The sequence below is a fragment of the Pyrus communis genome, chromosome 7 (assembly GCF_041283825.1).
Source record: "Pyrus communis isolate YQ-2024b chromosome 7, ASM4128382v1, whole genome shotgun sequence".
NCBI lineage: Eukaryota > Viridiplantae > Streptophyta > Magnoliopsida > Rosales > Rosaceae > Pyrus > Pyrus communis.
This window is the reverse complement of record NC_142571.1, coordinates 9,964,708-9,974,381: the sequence shown is the minus strand read 5'-3', so window position 1 is coordinate 9,974,381 and position 9,674 is coordinate 9,964,708. Positions and strand designations below refer to the sequence as shown.

Here is a 9,674-nt window from a genome sequence, read left to right as displayed (position 1 = left end):
AGTATCCGTTTGTCTCCATGAATATTTCAATCAATCCAACGGTGTCTTGGTTATACCTTGACAGAGCATAAAATTGGACATAATCAAAGTGAGACAATCTATTCACAAGACAACTATGATACCTCAAGTCTGAGGTTAATGCTACATTACGCAATCAAACATCTTACTAATATGAATATGTGTGAAACATGTATATAAGATCTTATTTATCGGTTGCGTTTGGTGAACTAAATCTCTATTGAGCACCTAAGTATCTACATTAGTGTCACTATACAATATTGATGAAACACACCATCATATGTCAAATACATATTAATCTTTAGCAGATAGTCAATGCCCAATTGAAAATCCAATAACTATGAACATTTTAGAATATCATGATTGTTAGAACCAAAATAGTGGACATCCGCGGACGAGGCGATCATTCAGTCGGAATTGGCTGTGAACTTTGACGAGGGAAGAATGGGATTGATTGGGGAGAGGGGTTGTGATTAATTCCACATTAAACTGCCTACATATCTCCAGGGAAAAAGAATTAAATCACTAGTGTAGTTCTAAGAAAGGAGTATGTATGATGTGACTATATCAAAATACATCCATCATGAAGGTGCCTTGGCTTAGGTACATATGAGATGCTTCTACATGTCTATGCATAAACGAACTACGTGTATGAGAGAATATGTGCATGGTAAAGAATATCAATCCTCGTAGTGAGAATAATCAGAGAGAGGTTGAAGTCCCTTGATAAATACCCAGGCTATAGTATTTATAGAGATCTTAATAATCATTGTAGAGAGAGTAATCCCGATTAAATCGGGAGACTATCTAAAAGGGAATTTAGGATAAGATATCCAATCCTTCTAGAATTATGATTACGTTGCCTAGTCCCCAAGAGATCCCAATTTGAATTGAATTAGGTGTTCTTCACTTGACAGACAAGTAGCATAGGTATTGGATTAAGGCTATGTCCTGATCTGACTAAGAAGCTTCACTAGTCTGATAGTCTAAGAGTCATGAGCTATGGGTATTCCAGTCATTCTTGCCACCCTGAGTGCCACATAATCATGGTCTCACAACTGCTTCTAACTATGATTTCTAAGTGTGCTCTCCACTTAAAGATGGATAGTTACCAACGAACCATGCATATATCATTCCAGAATGACCGCTTCAGAATGTGTATCAAAATATCCTTTGGATTGCTTGTTTGATTTAGGGCTAACCAAGTCTGGAAAGTCCCACATGCTTGTCTCAAAGATATGATCTTTTGGAGTTCTAAACCATATTGTAGACCTTGGTTTGATGCATAGCTAAAAAGATGGATCTGAGGCAGAATGTGCCTATATATCCTTGGAAGAACTAAAATGCCTTAGGAGATAGCTTATTTATCTTTTGAAGTATTTGCTAAGTCTATTTCACTCAAATCTTTCCAAATTACACGAACTTCGAAGCTAAGTAACATAGCAAACATGAATAAGCTTATAGTCCCGAGACAGAGCTATAAAACCCCTAACAACATTGAAGTAGTAAATGTATCTTCTAAACCTTGATCTGACACCACGCTTAGGACCCATGAAAAATCTTTTGCTCCGAACTTGTTCTGATGTAGTGATCTGATTAAGGATAAGAATGTGATCATTTATGTTCAGAATAGCCTCCAAATCATAATGTCAGTATGATATGTTTGAGTTGCCTTGTTTACTAAGTAAGAATAGTTGCTACCGCTTGCAAAACATTAATCTAAGTGATGTGAAAATGTGCATGACTTTGATTCAATTCGTTCCTTCACCTTATCCCATTCTAGGTTTGAGGATTTTAATAATCGCAATGTGTCACCAGAAAGAGGTTTCATTCCCAGTCTTAAATGCATGAACGTCCTAGTGAATCTTAAACAAAAGTTATGTTCGGAACTTGGTCGCTTACACGTGGGTCAGTAACACCTTTAGAATCCTTTTGTCAGCCCCTATATGCATCAGACCTGAATGTTTCACATCAGACTACACTTAGCTAACTTGGCTAGGTACTTCTATGTATCAAAGCATCTTGTGGAGTTCCTACTCTAGGTGTCCCCTTCCACTAGTACAAAAACATGTTTGCGCGACGCAACAAATTTCGTCGTGCAAAGTATGTTTGCGCGACGCTAAACACAAAATGTCGCGTAAACGGTCTTTGCGTAACAATACTTTGCGCAACAAAGCTTGACATCGCGCAAAGCAGTTTTGTGTGACGAAGATGGACCTACATCGTGCATAACAGTTTTGCGTGACGCTAGTCTTCGTCACGCAAAGTGTCGTTGCGCAAAGACCATTTGCGAGACGCTTTATGTGTCGCACAAGATTTTGGTGCCAAACCAAGAATACTTTACTGCTTTTTTTCCAACTTTGCGCGATGCAAGGTACACCTACATCGCACAAAGCTGTTTTGCACAACACTACCTACGTCGCGCAAAATAGTTTTGGGGAGTCAATCTATTGGTTTTTGCTCAGGGCAATGTAAACTATGCCAAATTTTTTTATCTTGATCAAAATCATTTGACCCACAGAGAAATAGGGAAGGTACCAGGGCAATAACTCAATGATGTTGAACTATTAGCCTAACTGTTACGGAGTTATTTTATATTTCTGCTTTCAATTGGAACTTTAAATGTTGTGTTGCACAAACACAAACCTTGCAAATTGCAATGTATATATTTTTTCCTTCATTTAAAAGTTTGAAGTCTATACTCTCTCTCTATAAATATATTGGAGAAGCCAAAAGCGGAACTGGAAAAGTAAAGAGTCACAAAACGAAGATAAATTGGTGATTCCCGTTTCAATCAACAACCGCAAGTTCATGTTCGAAATATACAACACAAATAAAAAAAATAAAAAAAATCAAAGTTTGGAAGAATTGAAAAGAAAATTAGAGGGGTTAGGTTTGGATTTTGGATGTCATCTGGTTATTTAAAATATAACTTTGCACGATGTACTAGCCAATGCGTCATGCAAAGGCTGTTTGCACAATGTATAGCCAATGTGTCATGCAAAGGCTGTTTGCGCGACGTACAGCTGCGTTGTGCAAAGTGTTTTTAATATTTTCATCAAGTATAACATAAGATTTTGTGGTATCGACTTGTATAAATATTTTAAATTAATGAACGAATCAGTTCGTTGTATTCATATAGGGTCAAGGAGTGTAGGTGTAAAAAATCATCAAACTCGAAATTAAAATAACCGTCAAATCGTGATTTTTCGTTATTTGATATCTGAATGTTTATTTTTTGCGATTTTTTCCGTATGCAATCTCGAAGTATATACAAACAAGTTTAACAGTTGGATCATTGAAATTAGTTTCGTACAATGCGTACCCCATCAAAATGATAGATTCCCTAACACTTAGAGTTTATTTATACTTTCATCAAGTATAACATAAGATTTTGTGGTATCCACTTGTGTAAATATTTTAAATTGATGATCAAATTAGTTCATTGTATTCATATAGGATCAAGGAGTGTGGCTGTAAAAAATCATCAAAATCGGAGTTAAAATAATCGTTAAATCGTGATTATTCGTTTATAACCGTCGAAAAGTTTTGTTCCTTTATTTGATCTCTGAATGTTTGTTTTTTGGGATTTTTGGCGTATGCGCTCTCAAAATATATACAAACAAGTTTGATGGTTGGATCGTTGAAACTAATTTTGTACAATGCGTTTCCCATCAAGTTCAATGGTATGTGTGTGTGTATATATATATATATATGGGTAAAGTACAAAAAACTACCTCAACTATTGGTGTCACGATACTTTCATACTTCATCTTTTAAAATTGACAGTGTCATACCTCATCTTATGAATTTGTACCAATGTTATACATTCCGTTAGCTTGCCGTGAATTTCTCAATTAAATGCTGACGTGGCTTGATATATATATATATATATATGGGTAAAATACAAAAAACTACCTCAACTATTGGTGTCACGATACTTTCATACTTCATCTTTTAAAATTGACAGTGTCATACCTCATCTTACGAATTTGTACCAATGTTATACATTCCGTTAGTTTGGCGTGAATTTCTCAATTAAATGCTGACGTGGCTTGATTCAGGACCCACTTTTTATTAAAAATATTATTAAAATATTATTAAAAACTTTAAAAAAAATCATTTAATATTTTTTTAATATTAAAATAATAAAGAAAAGTTAAAAAAAAAAAATAACAAAACAAAACCAAACCTTTCGTCCCCTTCCCCCTCCCTCCCTCCCTCCCCCATCTACCTGCTGTAACCCAAAAAACAAAAGAAGAAGGAAAAATAAATAAATAAATAAATAAAACAAAATAAAACTTCATCCCTTCTCCCCGGCGTCCTTCTCTCTTCTCACCCATCCCCCCACACCCCCTCTTCTCCCCTGCCCGAGGCCAACCCAGAAAAAATAAAATAAAATAAAATAAAATAAATCCAGGTTCGTCTTCCCCTCACATTTACCATCCACACCCACCCAACCTCGCACCCACCCCTCGAGGAATCGGCCTAGCGAACGGGATTTGGGTTTTTTTTCTAGGTTTTTTTTTTTTCCTTCTTCTTCTTCCTTCTCCTTCTTTTTCTTTCTGGGTTGCAGGGGTTGGATTTGTTTTTGTTTTTTTTTTGGGGGGGGGATGAATTGGGTTGGGGTTTTTTTTTTTTTTTTCTTCGTCTTCTTCTTCTTCTTCTCCTCCTTCATTCTTCTTCTTCAACGGGTAGAAGGGACGAAAGGTTTTGATTTTAGCTTTTTTTTTTGTTTTTTTTTTTAGCTTTTCTTTATTATTTTAATATTTAAAAATATTAAATTATTTTTTTTTAGTTTTTTTTTAAATAATTTATTAATTTTTTAATAGAAAGTGGGGTCTGGATCAAGCCACGTCAGCATTTAACTGATAAATTAACGGCAGGCTAACGGAAAGTATAACATTGGCACAAATTCGTAAGATGAGGTATGATATTGTCAATTTTAAAAAATGAGGTATGAAAGTGTCCTGACACCAATAGTTAAGGTAGTTTTTTGTACTTTACCCTATATATATTTACTCAGTATTTATTTTGTACTCATAAGCAAAAGGGCCAAAAAAAAAAAAAAAAAAAAAACTTTGCTTTTTTTTTTTTTTTTTTTTTGCCCTTTTGCTTTTCTTTTGGGGTTCTTTCACTGCCTTTTTCTTTTGTGGTATCCACTTGTGTAAATGTTTTAAATTGACAATGGAATTAATTCATTGTATTCATATAGGGTTAAAGAGTGTAGCTGTAAAAACTCATTAAAATCGGAGTTAAAATAACCATTAAATCGTGATTTTTCGTTTATAGCCATCGAAAATGTTTGTCCCGTTACTTGATAACTGAATGTTTATTTTTAGCAGTTTTTGGCATATGCGATCTCGAAGCATATACAAATAAGTTTGACGGTTGGATTGTTGAAACTAGTTTCATAAAATGCATATCCCATCAAAACAATAGATTCACTAATACTTAGAGTTTATTTATACTTTCATTAAGTATAACATAAGATTTTGTGATATCCACTAGTGTAAATATTTTAAATTGACGATCGAATTAGTTCATTGTATTCATATAAGATCAAGGAGTATAGCTGTAAAAAAATCATCAAAATTAGAGTTAAAACTACCATTAAATGATGTTTTTTCGTTTATAAACGTCGAAAAGGTTTGTCCCGTTACAAAATCTCTGAATGTTTATTTTTTGCGATATTTGGCGTATGCGATCTCAAAGCATATACAAATAAGTTTGACGGTTGGATCGTTGAAACTAGTTTCGTACAATGTGTATCCCATCAAAACAATAGATTCACTAACACTTGTAGTTTATTTATACTTTCATTAAGCATAACATAAGATTTTGTGGTATTGACTTGTGTAAATATTTTAAATTGACGATCAAATTAGTTCATTATATTCATATAGGATTTAGGAGTGTAGCTGTAAAAAATCATCAAAATCGGAGTTAAAACTATCGTTAAATCGTGATTTTTTGTTTATAAATGTCGAAAAGTTTTGTCTCATTACTTGACCTCTGCATGTTTGTTTTTTGTAACTTTTGGCGTATGCGATCTCGAAGCATTTGCAAACAAGTTTGATGGTTGGATCTTTGAAACTAGTTTCGTATAATGCGTTTTCCATCAAGTTCAATGGTATATATATTTACTAAGTAGATTTTAATTTATTTATTTTGTACTTATAACACTTAAGAATTTGAATGATAATTTTTATAATAATTTTTCTTTTAAAAAAAAAAAAAAACCTTGCGTGACGCCTTAATGTGGTCGTCGCGCAAAACCACTTTGCGCGACGTCAAATTGTACACCTACGTCGCGCCAGTTGTGATAATTTTGGTGGTGCAATAGTGAAAAATAGGCCTTTTTTTTTTTTTTTTTTCAATTTTCCAAGTTTGGACCCCCAACCATTTCTTTCTCGTACACTTCTCTCTTCCCTTTCGCGCATTTATCCCTCTCTCTTTCCCGTAGACCTTTCTCTCCTCTTTGCAAGCCTGAACCCCAAATTTCGAATCCAACCACCACCACTACTCTGTCAGTTGTCTCTCTCCCTCTTGTTCTAAACAATAGGCAGCCACGCAAATCTCGAAGCTGACGCGAATCAAGTCCCAAAATCAAGGTAAGAATTTTTTATTTTTTATGGGTTTTTGTTATTTAGGGTTTAGGGTCAAATTGCATGTTGATTTCTGAGTACTTTCTCGAAATCTCCAGATAAAATTGGATTTTGGTTCTAGTTTAGGTTAAATTGCTTCTTTTTTTTATTTTTTATTTTTTTTTATTTTTTTTATTTTTTTGTGTGATGTGATTCAAGTTGATTGTCTGAAGTTTTTGCAATTTTGTTGATCTGTATGTGTGTTTTGTGTATGAACATGGAGGTGTTCTTGCTGGACTAGGGAGGAAGGAAGGTTTAGGTTATTGAGGAAAATGAGATTTTATGCTTAATTGCTTCAATTTTGATGAGAAAACCAGTAATCGGATATGGATTTTGATTAAAGTGAATCTTGTCTGCAGGTTATTTGCTTAAATCGTATATTTTTTTTGTTTGAGTAAATTGGATATTTGGATGTGAATTGAGCATTAGATAGTGATATGATATTGTCTTAAGTTGATCTTCGTGTGTACATAGAATTAAGCATTGGATTTTTACCGTGCAGGGGATTATCAGCAATAAATGTGAAAGGGAAAATTGAAGGCGACATTGGGGGCCTCTTTGAATTAAGATCCTTGTGAGTATGATTGTTCCTCATTTCATACCAGCATTATGTTTGCAACATATTATGAACTAAACAACACACAACAAATTTGATGTCCAATTGTAAACATATGCATAAAACATATTTATTTTGCAGTGTCAGTTATTTTGTTTAGCTAAATCTTGATTAGGGATGGAATTCTTTTTGTAACGAATCTGAAACGTTAACATTGCAGGGATCTTTCATTCAACAAAGGTCTCACTGGTTCTCTCTCTCCACGATTAGGGGGTTTGAGCAAGTTAAACATCCTGTAAAAACAATTTACCAAGCAATTTTTCACATCTGCACCTTTTGAACTTCATATATGCAACATGAGTTTTTATATCAGATAAGTATACGAGATTGTTTTTATCGTTTAGGATCCTAGTTGATTGTGGCTTCAGTACTCAGGCATCTTTGCCCACTTGACAAACTTAGGGCTACCTTCACTTTGGCTCTTCATTTGCTTCTGGTATTTTTATTTTATCGATATGAACCATCTTTTGTTTCGAACTATTCAGGACCATCTCTAGATGCTTTCTTGTACTTGTTGTTTTTGTTTTTTTTTTTTTTGTTTGCTAAGAATCTACTTTGTATGGAAGTATTTTATACAACTACAATTTTAGGTCACCGTATTTGGTTTGAACACCGCATACACATGCACACACACAAAATGTACATACAGACTAACAAATAGAAAGTTGGATTGGGGATTTGATAGATTAGGATAGGTCTCTTGGTTTAGGTTTGACTCTTTTTAATCAATCGTGCTACCTTGGATTCATGACACTTTTTAATCTTCGGTTAATGTTTGTTCAGTTTTCTTTGCTTTTTTCACACTTGGTTTATTCGTTTAGTTATCTTTGCTTTTTTCTTCTAGTTTCAAATGCAAGAAAGGATTAGTTTCCAATTTATATTTTTATTGTTCAAAAAGTGTATAGATGTTGCAGTTGATCACTCGTCGTCGGAGTGTGACCAATGCGCCTCCCGCATCATAAGCATCTACTGCTCCAGCCGTGAGTGCTCCATTGATTGGGGAGAAGGGTTCGTGAGACGGGTGCCACTTATTCCAGATCGAACACAGCAGAGGTCGATGTATTGAAACAGGAAGTGACAAACCTAAAGGGTTAGATTGTGGTCCAGGGAGAGCAGATGAAGGCCCAGGGCGAAGAGATGAAGGCCTATGATGGGCACGTGAGAGACCTTGTAGGAGCCATATAGATGTCCGACCTCCAAATCTCGCTACCAACACTTGATCTTGCTACACCTTCGTCCTCCGAGCCACTTCGCCCTACTGACACCTAGTAGCTTGATGTATCAAACCTAGAAGACTACTTGTAGTTTTTTCTTTTTTGTTCGAACATCTTGTATGTACATTTTCATATATTTTATAATTAAATATTTTTCCTTGGTTAATTAATTATTGTTTAGAATTTAATTACAATATTTATTAAAATTTTTAAAAATAATATTTTTGACCAAAACAAAAAAAAAAAGGTTTGCGCAACGAAGAAGAAACCTATGTCACACAAAGTGGCTTAGGTGGTTTTGTGCGACGTAGGGACATGCATCACACAAAGTGGCTTTGTACGATGCACATCCCTAGGTCACGCAAAGCCTCTTTGCGTGGTGCATATTTCTTCTTCGTCACGCAAAACCTTCTGTCACTGCCTTGGCACAACTATTAGCACGCGACGAAGATTCGTTGGGCTAATTTTTGTGCGACGTTTTTTAACTTTACACAAAGAAGAACCTGCGTCGTGCGAAGTGTTTTTTGTACTAGTGTTCGGACCTGCATTAACCACAAGATCACAGCACATACTTGACTTAGTATGCTAATATGGGATAGAAGTAAACATACTCAAGGCTGACGTTAAGAGTGACCACTCGAATGATTGCAGATTGCCCTTTGATTATTACTTAGAATGGCCAAAGCCTAGGTTTAAATGTTATAACCCATAGCCTTTACGTTGCACAAACTTTTGGAAGTTGGGTGGTGCACTGAAAGCTTCCGAATCAGAGGGCCATGTCCATATGTCTATTGTCAGCCTATTGTAACCACGCTTAATAAGGCTCAAGCCTCTAAGTTATTGACTAAAACAACACAGAATGGGCTATAGGAGACTCCTTTAACATTAACACACTTAAAGTATTTGAGACTATAGCATCACTCGTATAGTTACAAAGGTAGTGTGATATTTTGGAAATTGGAAAGTTCTCTGTGCCGCAAGGAATGGTGCAAGAAAGAATTAACAAAGTCACATGAGGATCTAAAAAGATCGTTCCCAGCTCTAGGATTCTGTCCTAAATATGTAGTTCCCAAAGTCACATATCCTCAAACAAACAGAGATGCATTGGATTTTCTATAGAAAAAGCCTTGACTGCGATGGAAGGAGAAACGCTAGAATTAAGCGCATGGTGCTTATTTA

The 9,674-nt window shown here is 35.0% G+C and overlaps 1 long non-coding RNA gene across 1 annotated transcript; it reads left to right on the top strand.

The window, feature by feature from the left end:
* Window positions 1-6,535: 6,535 nt before the first annotated feature.
* On the top strand, window positions 6,536-7,743 carry LOC148695691 (uncharacterized). Its single transcript, XR_015963953.1, has 3 exons — window positions 6,536-6,632; window positions 7,168-7,239; window positions 7,442-7,743. It is a non-coding gene; the product is annotated as an uncharacterized LOC148695691 (long non-coding RNA).
* The last annotated feature ends 1,931 nt before the right edge of the window (window positions 7,744-9,674 follow it).